Source organism: Callorhinchus milii, unplaced genomic scaffold (assembly GCF_018977255.1).
Source record: "Callorhinchus milii isolate IMCB2004 unplaced genomic scaffold, IMCB_Cmil_1.0 Scaffold8, whole genome shotgun sequence".
Taxonomy (NCBI): domain Eukaryota; kingdom Metazoa; phylum Chordata; class Chondrichthyes; order Chimaeriformes; family Callorhinchidae; genus Callorhinchus; species Callorhinchus milii.
In genome coordinates, this window is record NW_024704749.1 from 22,648,327 (window position 1) to 22,662,168 (window position 13,842).

The 13,842-nt window shown below is 41.0% G+C and overlaps 1 protein-coding gene across 3 annotated transcripts in view; it reads right to left on the reverse strand.

Moving 5' to 3' along the window:
- The window catches only part of mvb12ba (multivesicular body subunit 12Ba), a 55,872-nt gene that overhangs the window by 15,707 nt on the left and 26,323 nt on the right, over positions 1 to 13,842 (reverse strand). The window lies entirely within an intron of this gene.

Sequence of the window (13,842 nt, forward strand, 5' to 3'; positions counted from 1 at the left end):
AATGGATTTATGGTTAAGAAAACCTCCCTCACAGCACGGAGCCATGCAGACCAGAAGATTAACGGTTGGGCTGAGTTAGTTGATCTATCAACAACAGCAGCAGAGAAGTTTAAGAGAGGATCCGATCAAGTCGGCTAAATTTTTAACTTTGTTTTAAATAAAAAAGAAAGTGAAAGATTATTGCCACTGCTTGGAAAATCATTAACAAGATTAGATCATAATAATCCTTGCATTTGATATAGTGCCTTATCACGTCTTCAAGACGTCTCAAAGTGCTTCACAGAATATACTGTGAAGTGAATCGACTGTATACTTGTGGGCGAATCATGGCAGCCAATTGCGCACAGCAGCGTCCCACAAACAGTCGTGGATTAAGGGACCAAATTATTAGTATTTTTTGAAAGAATTATTACCCTGGAAAAGCGATCCGCCAATCGACTAACAACCGGGTTCCTATTTACTGCTGGGTAAACAGGTATGGAATAAGGAAACTTGCCCAATGTTTTGCCCTGCCCGGGAATCAAACCCAAGTCCTCTTGCTTGCAAGATGAGTGCTCTAACTACTAAGCTACAGGACTCCACGTATGAACGGAAAGGGTTAATAGACATGACCGTCTGATCACAAGACATAATATAATAATCTTTGCATTTGATACAGCGCCTTATCACGTCTTTGAGATGTCTCAAAGCGCTTCACAGAATATATTGTAAAGTGAATCGAAGTGTGGGCAAAATTTGAAGAGGCATAAATGAAAGGATGCAAGCAACAGAGCAAGGAAATGGGATTAGAGTCGTGAGCCACCATGGCTGAGTGGTTGGGCACCAACGTGTGTTTGAATGGGCCGAATGGCCCCGATCCGTTCCAAGGTTTCTATATAACAAGCACTTGTTGAAACTGTCTTTGCTTAGAAAGCCAATTGCCAAATGCAAAAACAAGGTCTACCGACAGAGGCTTACGTCAGATCAGCAACGCTATTTGTTTAATAGCTTCTGGAGTCCCGAAATGAGCCCATGTACTGTACCCAGCTACTTTGCCTATATATAAAAAAAAGTCTCCTTGAAATTACACGGCCCAATTAGTTACAACAGTCACACAGAATGGGTTGATTCTTTCCCTGTACTGCTCGCTGGCTCGGTCGGTCAGGACCCATTGGGCTCGCAGTGTAGTGCTGCGCGGAGATGTTCCCCAGCCCTGGGAGGGGAGCTCCTGCTCCCCAACCCAATACATTGCTGTGACATGACAAATAAGCTCTGGCCTGACAGCAGCTCCAAGACATATTGTAGTTTATTTTGTCGTTTGGGCTTGCCATCTGTGCCATACCAACTGAGGCTGTCTTTACATGCTGCTCCGAGTGCTGTACGGAAGTCTGCGGTCCCTGAATAGCTCCACTGCCAAACCTAGTCATTAGTCAAATTGTCTAATGAGAGGGAATAAAAATTGCCCCCTATCCTGACAGGAAAGATTTTGGTGCTGCTCAGGCTCGTGACCCATAGTATGAGAACAGATGATAGGAAGCTTCTATTTTCAGATTAGTTTAATGACTCTTCGGCTCCTTGCGATAATAACATGGTGCTGTGGACATGTATCCCTTTGTACAGAGATGAGAGCTCGCAACTAACCAGCACAATACCATGTAATCAATTCAAGAAACACAAAAGGCTATTGGAGGGAGGGAGGGAGGGAAGGAGGGAGGGAGGGATGATTGCCACTCTCGGACTTGCATTTGAAAGTTGAAAAGGTAATATCCATCTCGCTTGGCGTGAAACGGTTGCTACAAAATATTTAAATGATATGGGGCTTTTTTGGCATTTACTTACTTAAAAGCATATTTATTAAAACTATTTAAATGAACAGTTCGGTGCTCAGATACAAATTCTTATTTTATATAATAATTGCTCCGTTACCGAAAACAAAAGTGCCCACAGCAACTTTGGTTTACTCAGTGGTAGCTGGACCAATAGACTCATCTCTGCGAGTGTCTGAAATACATTTAATGCTTCATTTTGGAAGAGAGGCGGTATAATTGGCTATGGGGAAAGAGCAGGGAATTGGGAATAAAGCAGGCAGTTCTAGTCAAGGAACCCACGCCAGCAAGGGCTCAATGGGCCAAATGGCCTCTATGCTGTAATTCCTAGAATTCTTTGTGCTTAAATCAGAATTTATGGAGCTTTTCTGCCCCATCCCACTCCCCTCCCTACTGCTGCGATCTTGAAATGAGGCAGTTAGTTTCCATTACACACTCACACACGGTGCTGCAAGGCACTGATTTAAATATACAGAGAGAAAGAGGTGCATCCACTGGAATGCAGTGCTCAGGTGATAGTAAGAACGCACTGTAATATGTGCATAAAATAACCTCGGTAGCACTTAAGCCATGGGATGCATTCTAAGGCAGAGACTGATCTATACCAAATTTCGCAAAGCCACCCTTCTCTCACTCCCATTTATCTTTATTATCTGGTGCAATTAAGCGGCTTTAGAGGATTAACAAGATATTACCACATTTCTTCGAGGACGTCTTGTGAAGAGATCAGTCTGGTATCCGAATGAACTAATTGGATAAAGTGTCCATTCAATTTTCCCATTTAATATCAAAGAGCCAGTGCAATCAACCATGTTAAGCTCGAGATTACAAGAGAAAAAAAAACACAGGTTTCACTGGATATTACTACCTCACAGAGGGAGGACGATGCTTGTAAACTAAACCAAACAACCACAATCCAAACAAGTCTTCCTGTGATATGCAGCTCAAAGCAGTCAACTGCTTGAAATAGGCAGCGGATTCTGGACTCTCAAATTCAGTGGACGTTGAATCACCGTGTGTGCTCCACGTGCATAGCTTTCCACGTCCTGTGGGTATACCAGCACCTGGCTGACAAATAATAATGATCCTTCCATTTGATATAGCGCCTCATCACAACTTCGAGACGTCTCAAAGTGCTTCACAGAATATATCGTTAAGTGAACTGTTTTTTTTGTGGGTGAAATGTGGCAGCCAATTGCGCACAGCAGTGTCCCACAAACAGATCATTATTGTTTGAGTGACCAAATTATTATTGTTTTTCTTTCTTGAGGGATTTTTATCAGGCGTGTGGAGTAAAGAAACTTGCCCAAGGTTTCGCCCTGACCAGCTGGCAATCGAACCCAGGTCTCTTGCTTGCGAGGCAAGTGCTCTAACCTTTGATCTCCAGGACACCACAAATGTGGTTATACTTACTTGGTTAAGAATACGGCTGGGTTAAAGTTACCAAATCCAGTGATGTTCGCTGAGAACGGAACCCTCCATTATAAGTGCACTCTCAACCTGGGTAAATGCACACAACTCGTGGGAAATCAGCCCCTCGAACCAAATTCACTCAAAATGAACTGAAATCATTCGGTGACTGGCCCAAACGAGTGGCCACTCGTTCCCAAAGGTAAAAGATGCCAACAGTCAGCAGGCATGACCACACCTTTGAGTTACACATTACTGTGGGTTACAGAAAGCCCAGAGGGTCAGAGCTATTATAGAAATACCCACATTTTTGTTTCAAAACGTGTTTTATCGTCCTTTCCTTCCAACAAAAAAAATTTGAAAACTATTAACTTGACTCCTTATCAGTCACGATTTCTAAAAGCCCCAGTGGCTATCAATAGGTAGGCAGTGAATAAAACGCCAAAGTAATTATAGACCTTATCCCGATTAATTTGAAGTAAAACAGTGTCTTATTGGGTGCTGAACTCCGTTTTCAAGTTTATTTCAATTTATTTTATCAGTTACGAATAATCATGATTTTTTTGTCAAAATGCCAATTAAAATTCCCTGACTTCCCCTTCGGAGCTGCTGTAAATTAGCAATTATTCATTGCACTTTGAAAAACGGTAATTTTTTTTAAATAAAGAGTTTTCCTATCTTTCTTTGAGCAAGGTAATGACTTGTCTGATCCGGATCATTTTTTTCCCCCTTTAATACCATTTATGAGTTTTCCCATGCAGATTATTACAAAAGTTAATTGATTTAAAATATGCACACTTTCATTCTTGCAAAATTATTCCGCTAGAATTTCGCCTCTCTCTCTTTTTTTTTCCAAATCCCCCTGACCTTCAACTTATCCTAACATTACTTAAAAAGCTACCAGCATCTATCAATTCTCTTTACCTGTCTCTCTTTAACCTTCACGGCTGAATCTCACATCACTCCAAGGCACTTTGTTCTGTGCGAACATGTAAATCCCTTCCCTCTTTAAAATGGATCCATTCAAGTGTCATTGGGTTAGCCTGGCGTAGTTTATAGAGCTCTTACCTCTGGGTCTGGGATTCAAGCTCCATGTAGAGAGGGATTCAAACTCCATGTCGAGACTTAAGGTCACAGCCTGACTCTCCAGCACTTTACTGGAGGGGGTGGAATGGGGAGGTGGCGGAGGGAATTGCTGCACAGTCAAAAATGCCTTCCTTCAAACGAGACATGAAGCCGAAACCTGTCTGCCTGTTCTCCGTGGTGGATGTTAAATAATAATAATAATAATTGCATTTGATATAGCGCCTTATAACGTCTTTCTAATCGTCCCAAAGCGCTTCATAGAATAGACTGTAAATAAATTGACTGTATATTTTATGGGCGAAACATGGTAGCCAAATGCATATAGCAATGTCCCACAAACAGTTGTGGATTGAGTGACCGAATTATTATTATAATTTTTTTTGAAGGAATTATTACCCCCAGAAAAACGATCCGCCAATCGACAAACAACCGGGTTCCTACTTACTACTAGGTAAACAGAGGTGTGTGGAATAAGGAAACTTGTCCAACATTTCGCCCTGCCCAGGAATCAAACCCAATTCCTCTTGTGAGTGAGTTGAGTGCTCTAACCACTGGACTACAGGACACCACTAAATATCCCACTTTATCATTTGAAAGGAAAATGGGATTTTGTTGGCTATCCTGGCAAACAATCCTCCAAATTAATTGGTCACTGACTGTTTGCAATTCATTTATGTTAGCTGCCACAGGTACTTACAAAATCAGTCACTACACATACCAGTAATCACTGTGGAGTGCTTGAGACGTTGCTACATGTTGAGGCACGATAATATTGTAAGTTCTTCATGAACAACACAGTGGAGAACCAGTTTTCCTTTTTCCAATAGGCAGATTGGGATTAGTGCCAGGCAACACAGCCGTTTCCCAGCAGAGGGGCCAGTGGTGTGGCACTATAACCCCCTAGGGCTCACGGCTCTTGTTGGCCAGTTCGGAAGCCTGAAATACTGACTTCATCATTGCCAACTGGCTGGTACTTTTACACTAACGCCTATAACATCACACTTCTCACTAACAGAGAGCAGGCATTCCGGATGTTCATGGATCTTTAGCGAAATAAATGGATTCAAAGGGTCTCTTCTTATAGAATATAAATGGAGATCAGTGTCAAACCTAAATGCAGCAAATGCTACATTTCCGGGGGCTAGGCTATGAAGCTTCAATTCACCCACCGATCAGTCCAATTCTACTCTGGAGGCTAAGCACACAGGGCAATTTATTTCATTAGGGCTGGCTTATTAGAAGGTTTTACTCTGATTATTTTTTCTGAGTGCATGAAGCGGAAGCAGAAGAAAAAAAAACATTAATATAAAATCTAATTCCAGAGACTGCAAAGCTGTATTTGTTCATCACATTAAGTTTTCTGTGTTCGAGGCACCAACGGATAGAAACTGGCATCTCACAGAGCGCCTAATGAGATCTACCAGTGAAGGAACAGAAGGGCTGACAGCCAGGATAGCCAAGTTGGCAGGTTCCAACCTAGGCATTGACACATTCATCATCCACTAAACCAATCCACCAATTCTGCAATGCCATTTGTCATTAATTATGCTAATCAGCATGCCATTACTCTCCGATGACACCGTAGCAGTTATTAGCTAGTTATGGCTTTCAAATGCACAACCTATTGAGTATGCAAGAGTTGTGCCTGTATTAGCCTACAGGGAAGAAGTGTCCAATTATAAAGAGAAGAAAATCTCTATTATCTTGCTCTAACAAACCAATTTAGCAATTATAGAAGCCTATGAACTCATATGGGTTTAAGAGCAAGAGCTTAGCATATGAAACAAGGGAACTTTGTTCATTATTATACTTGTACCTGATGAAAGGAAATGAAATGACAAAACCCCGAACTCCGCGATTTGGTTAATTACAGACTTATAACAAGAGGCACAATTATCAAGCAGAGTTGTTCCAATTCTCAAGAGCCCAAATTTTTCTCCACAAATCTCTCCAAACTGTGTTCTAATTTCTTCCCATTGTATTTTTTTTACACACGCAGCAAGGAGCAAGGACAAAAAAAACTGTCCTCAATTTTGCTGCAAAAGAAACACGCCTTTAAGGTATTGTCTGCTGTGTTTTGAGCCGGAGCCAGAGCTAGACTATGTAGCACCTGAAAATAACGCTAACCACAAAGATTATCTTAGTAACACAGAGGAGGTTTGATTGATTTGAGCAGTGTGTATGTTACACACACATAAGGTATGGGGGGCAGGGGTTTGGGGAACATTCTCCCACAGGAAACAGGTTTACAATCAGGGTATCAAAATAGAGTTTGCCTGCATTTTGAAGGTTACACTAGTGTTGGAATACATTAAAGAAGAGGGATTGCATTAAGCAGCTATGAGGTTACTTGTAGCCTCTGCTAAGTTCTTCTGAGCTGTTCCAAAGTCTGTTATTCTAGGACAATTTTCATAGGCAATTTGTTCCTAAGTCGACTCTCTCTCCACACAGGCCCTACCACCCCAGGGACTCTCTAGGAACTGTGTTAGGACTGCTGCTCACATTTGCTGCTGAATACTATTGTGCCCATTTCATATCCAGGTCCCTACCTACCTGTTCTTTACCCGCTCGATCCCGTAGCAATAAGCAATGGAATTTCTCTCTTCCAGTGTCCTGGCCAACAATCCTCCAGATTAATTGGCCATTTACCTCATGGCTGTTTGTGGGATCTGTTTGCTGGCGCTAATCAGCTGCCACATTTGCCAAAAAGACAGTCAGAGCACTTGGCGCCATATATAAACACCAGTTCCTTTCTTTTCTTTCAGACAACTTTCCCTTGTATTGATCAACGCAAGGCCACCTGAAGCTAAATCCCGCATGCACTGGCTCATAAAATGTGCAAACTCCAATGTAAGGGACTCAATTTTTGTGGAAATTCATAACAAAAGAGCAATTGTTCATTCTCCTCGCTAATGGTCATTGTGTGGAAAACCCAGAGGATTATGGATTGTAGAATCGTTCTAATTATCCATGGTTCTGATGTCTACCAAAATGAGTAATTTAGCATACACTATCTGCTCCTTTGAGCAAAAGGTAAGCGACTCCAGAAAAACAATTAAGTACTGTTACTTAATTTAATTCAAGTCCATTTCCAAATTCTACGACGAAGGGAAGAAAGCCCCCAAGCAGGTTTGCACCATTCACACGAGAAAATGATCAGACTTTGTGAGTTCAGCACGGATTAAGTAATCATTAACACTGCTGGAGTAAATGGGCCTATTACAAAAATCTTCAAAAAAAATTAGATGTCTGCACATAAATCTCTTTAAACTATATTTAATGGGTCTATTTAATCTGCATATTAAGCACTAGATCAACAAGCCCTTAATGAGGCTTTTGCAAAAGGTTTCAGAGAAAAGTACATTTTAATTTGGCATCTTTGCTCCAAATGCAACTGGGGTTTGTGCTCTGTCACTGATAAGACAGCAGCTGCATTTATAAAGCTACAAAACATCTGCAATACCACACTTCCCATTCCAACAGTCACCAGCCACTGTTTTAAATGGCAGCTTTTTAATGCTTCTAGAAGGAGTTATCAGTAAACTACGCTGGTCCACGTATCATTGGGCTTACGGACAAGAATGGAAGACGGAATTAAGTCGAGCTATTCGATCAGTGACAAAAAAAATTTAACATTTTAGGCAATTTTTTTAGTTCTTTAGATATGGCAATTATTAACTTAGCCCACTCCAATGACTCTTACTTTGTTGTGTCATTAGAATAATGTCGGCTAGCAACACGTAATCACCGTTTAGGATGTGTAATTGCTTAGCAACACAGAATGGCCCAGCCCGCCAAATCACAACAATGTTATCAGCATGATAGGCCTGGCCACAGCCTGGCTAACAGCCAGATTCCTCCCACGCTGGTTACAATCGAATGCATTTGTATTGCACTCAAATCAATAAGTTATAACTCAGAATCAAGCTCCTGGTTAGAAAGACTGACATAGACCATGCGAAACCCACAGGACACGCCAATGAAACATGTACCAGGTAAACCTGCACGCTCCTCACCAAAGAGGTAGAAAAGCCATCAATGATATACATCACGGCTTAAATAGTTTAATAGGGTTTCGGACAGATTTGGTGCTGGGAGAATTTAATCCATCCGTCCCATCAGCGATATCAAAACTTGTGCTCATTTGCCCAGTTTCTCAATACAGGACACCCATCATATACACATCACAGACTCGAGATCCTTATCTTCTCAGGGTTAAAACCAATGTGGAATTGTGTACCTCAGATTGCCTCACAGTTGTTTGGGATCGCATCAATGGTTTCACCGAGGTACAGGCTTCACCAATTCAAAATAAAAACCAAGAAATAATTCTTGGCAGGTTAGAAAAATCATCCTGAAGAAAGGATCTTGCTGCTAATAACACAAGCATAGGCTTGAAACGTGGTCACCAGCCTTCACTTGGCAGTGGAATAGGATGTGACATAAGAATCACAAACAGGCTTTAAGGCTGCTGGGTGTATCATTGTGCAGCTTAATACCTAGAAAGCTTCTGTGGAAAATTAATATGATAAATAGCTTAATCAACAGCTGTTACATTCCTTGACATCTCTCCCTATGTTAGCATTGCAGCTAAAACCAATTCTGCCACAGTACCAGTGGAATGTTGGAATAATGATCCTAAACAACAATCCTTGCATTTGGTGCAGCGCCTTTCAAGTAACAGGATTTACGGTAAAGTGTAGTGACTATTTTGTCAGTGAACACGCACATCAGTGTCCCGTAGCTATGAAACGAATAACTAATTTTATCTGGGTGACTGATCTGGAGAACGATACCTCCAACGATGTAGTGTTATCCTCAGCACTGCACTAGAGTACTACCAACTGAGCCTGGTTTGTAATCTACCCGAAATTCACGTTCAAAACAAAGTGAACAAATAAAATAAAAATCACAGACCAGCTGAGACCTTACATGTTTTACAAACTGCGGAGAAGGGTGAAAAGAGAAACATGGACAAAATAATTTTTGTGTACACACTTCTGTAAGAGATTACAGATAGCACCCAAAACTAATGTTACCTGAATTCCATCAAAATACCCCAAAAAACAACACACACAAAAAAAACAGTAATTCCGCATAATCAGAAGGCACCATCTGGAACAATTAGCTGAATTCGTTCGATTCTGTGGGACTCCGAGAATCAGGCATATCTCCTTATTGACTGATCTGGAATTATACATGTAATAAATCCTCCAAAAAATGAAGCATGCCATTGCCTGTCAAGGCTATTTTTACTTCAACCACCGAAGAAAGCCTGATAAGGCTGAAAGGAACAGATTAATATATGCAAATCACATCCTGCGTTTAAAAGCCCACAACTGTCTACACTTTCTGTCCCTTATTGCTGCCTTTATGTTTTATTCATGCAACAGCTCACCTGTCACTTCATAAGCTATAATATTATGGGGGTATTATTAAACAGCATAAAAGCAGTGCCTTAATTGGAAAGCTTCATTGCATTTTCCAATTATTTGGAGTAAATTAAAAGCAGATGCACATACTTTAATAAGGATTCTAATATTGGTTCCAGGAAATCAAAATTCATTGTCATCTCGCTGCTGTGATATTTTTCGAACTGCGCTCAATTTTACTGGTTTAAAAGGAGAATCTGTCTACACAGTCGGTTAATTGTCAGTCATGTAACGGCTATTAAAATAATTGGATCTCATAGATTTCCATCCGCTTTTTTTTTAAAAAACACAAGACAGAGGATTTTTTCAAGAATTAATTTTAATAGGAGCCTCGAAAAATACTCACTTAAGTTTATTTATAAACAAGATTAAGGCTCTCAAACTTACAACAGGGTAGAAACTTAAAAATGTATTCAATATTTCACTCTTAAATGGTGTGATATTTAATGACATCTGACATTGCACCTATCTACTCGAAAACATCTTACTCAATTTAGCTGGACATGGTTCACACACAAAGTGCGATTTTCCTGCACACAAAACAAGGGGTCGTGTGTTACACAGAGATGGTTGGGTGGGGGGGAGTGGGGAGAGAAGAGGGAGAGAGCGAATGAGAGAGAGAGCGAGAGAGAGGAGCATTAGACCCTTTCTGTTGGGCTGATGCACACTGCAGCTCATCTCAAAGGCGGCACAATTTCGCACGTTAGGAAACCTGTAAATTCACACTTTGTGCAAAGGAGAAACACAGCATAAATCTGCAGCTTGATGTGAATTGGAAGTCACTGAGAGAACAGGGAAAAAAACAGTCATCAGCACATTGAGGAGTTAACCCATTATATGTGAAGAAACCTGATTTAACTTTGCACAGATGCCTTCAAGATGGGTTCACCTGCCCAATTCTTACCACCCGCACCTTCTTATTCCTCCTCTTTCCTGAGGTAACAACCTGAAAGGTGTCGGAATCATAAAACATACAGCATAGGACACCCACTGAAGCTTAACTGGTGCCAGCTCACCTACTACACTTAGCTATTCTACTAAGGTCAACTCCCTGCCCTCTCTCATTCATTCTCACATTCTTCCTCTTCACGTATGGAGCCAAATTCCTTTCAAATATCACAATAATAAAAAAAACTTACATCTGATAGAGCGGCTTTCACGTCGAAGGACAACTAAAGATGCTTCACAAGATTTATAGCAAAATGCAGTGACGTGTATTTTTGTAGATGAACACCACAGCCAATTTGTGCACAGCAATGTCCCACAAACAGCCATGAAGTGAATTACCAATTTTAACTGGTGGAGAATTGCTGGCCAGGACACCTCGCGAGAGAAACTCCCTTCTCTTTTCCAATAAGTGTTGAGGGATCTTTAATGTCCACCTGAACAGCCTCTGCCACCCACTCAATCGCTTGGTCGTGTTCCCTGAAGAGTGCTCTCTCAATTCCAATATTGAAAATACTTCTCGCAACAAGTTGGAAGTTCATGCTGCTTGTGCTGGGTTTGCAAAGCACAGGTGACACACACCTGAATGAAGCTCTCGAGTAAACGAAGGCCAAAAGGCTGAACAACTCTCCTGCAGTTTTGAAACTAGCTTGTGTATCTCGCGCTTGTTTTGCGAAGAATCTACCCTTTTACAGGCGGCAGATTGATGAACAAGAACAAAACTCTGCTCCTGGCTACAATTTGTGCTAAAAGTATATTTACTCAGAAATGCAAACGTACTTTTTTTTCCCCCAAATAGTACACACATTTGCTGGAGAAACAATTAAAAGAATAATTGCAACAGGGCATTAATCATTACCTACTTAACCACCTGACAACTTCAGCAGCACTTGGAGAACATTAAACAAAAATTCTCCAGTTGCTCATTAATTCTATGGTAAATCATATAATTAATAGCTACCCGCTGTTCACCTCCTTTCTCTACCCTCGCCCCCCCTCTCCCCTTCCAAAAAAAGGTCTTCGAAAGTGTTTGAAGAGATGGAATATAAAAGGGTACAAGGAAAGAGCAGGGAATTGGGATTCAGAGTAGATAGCTCCAGTGGAGAAGTTAACACCAGCATAGACTCAATGGGCCAAATGGCCTCCTTCTGTGCTGTAATGGCTATGATTCAATGATTAATAGATGGTCCTCCTTTGCTATTTCGTCAAGTGAACAACCAAGTGAACATACCAAATGGTTGCCCGCCCAGGTCCTAATTTTAAGAATCACTGAAAATATTTTTAAGAGGAGCAATTATGTAAACTGGGCATGTTCGCGCTGGAGAAGAGAAGGTTGAGGGGCAAAATGATTACTGTCTTTAAGATTCTGAAGGTACTAGTTAATGTAATAACACTAACTCTTGCATTCGATATTTATCACGACTTTGAGACGTCTCAAAGCGCTTCACAAAATACATTGTAAAGTGAATTGACTGTGTATTTTGTGGGAGAAATGTAGACCATGATAAGTTGTTTCATCTTGTACTGAACAGTATAACCAGAGGACACAGCCTGCGATTGGAGGGGTAAATTCAGAACAAATCTGCAGAAACACTATTTCAGTGAGCGAGTTGTAAACGTATGGAACAAGCTCCCTCGGGAGAAGGTGGAAGCACAAAGTGCCGTTTGTTTCAAGAACAAATGAGATAGATTTCTGCTAGAAAATAATACCTTGGGGATACAGTATATAGTTTGGGACACGACATGTCAAGCGAATGCCAGGTGGAAGGGGAACTAGATGGACCTTGGTTTTCCTTCGCCAGCAAATTCTTATGTTCTGAAAAGGTCACAAAATAGCAATAAAAGGAGGCAGACCGACCGGTCGATCTTTTTTGAGAGGAAGAGGTTTTCCTCAGGTAGTCATTTCACGTTGCAAAGTGCATTTAGAATGACATCCTGACAACCTGCTACCTATCACTCCAACAATATCGGGAGCCAGTGAGTTTAAATACATTGGATACATATTCCCAGACATGCCCAAATGAATTTTACATTCCTGGAGTCCACATAAGAGAAGTCATTATGCAGCCTGGACAGACCAGTTTGACTTGCAACTACAATTTCTTGGTAATTACATTATTGCTGATTGATCCGCAGTATTAACTTGTCAGTGTTCTCCACTTAGGGCTCCTTCACTGAAGAGCAACATAATAATATAATAATCGTTGCATTTGATATCACGCCTTATCACATCGAGACGTCTCAAAGCGCTTCACAGAATATACTGTAAAGTGAACTGACTATATAGTTTGTGAGTGAAATGTGGCACACAATTATGCACAACAGTGTCCCACAAACAATCATGGATTGAGTGACCAAATTATTATTATTATTATTTTCAAAGGGATTATTACCCCCGGAAAAGCGATCTAACAACCGGGTTCCTACATACTGCTAAGTAAACAGAGGCATGTGGAGTAATGAAACTTGTCCAACATTTCGCCCTGCCGGGAATCGAACCCAGGTCCCAAGTGCTCTAACCTCTACACTACAGAACTCCAATCAATCGGATCCAAAGCTGGTGCTCTCGCTCAGGTTTGACAAACCTTTAAAAAAAACACACAAATACTGCAGATGTCGGAAATCTGAAACAAAAACAAGATCGCTAGGAACACTCAGCAGGTCAGGCAGCATCTATGGAGAAAAGAATGTGGGTCAACGTTGACTCACTTTCCTTTCTCCATAGATGCTGCCTGACCTGCTGAGTGTTCCCAGCGACCTCTGTTTTTGTTTTTGGCAAACCTTAATTTAGGTCTAGGATAGACAATTCCTCATTGAAGAGATGGGCATTATGTAAGAACTACCCTTGACCTTCAACATTGAGGGCTTTTACCTCCATATTGGCCACATCCTTTGTCATGCATGCTATTTTTAAAATGCTAACCCTTCTAATTTTTTCATAATAATAATCCTTCCATTCGATATAGACAAAACTGCTTAAAACGCTTCCAATACAATACAAGATTATATTTGTATAGAGCCTTTCACGTCGGGAGGACTTCCCAAGGCCCTGGACAGTCAGGAATTTGGACCCGAGCAGGGCGAGGATAATAATCTCCATGTGAATGAATACTGAACAGTTTGGATTAAAAGTGTTCCCTCAGTCCATCAGCATACTGGTTATT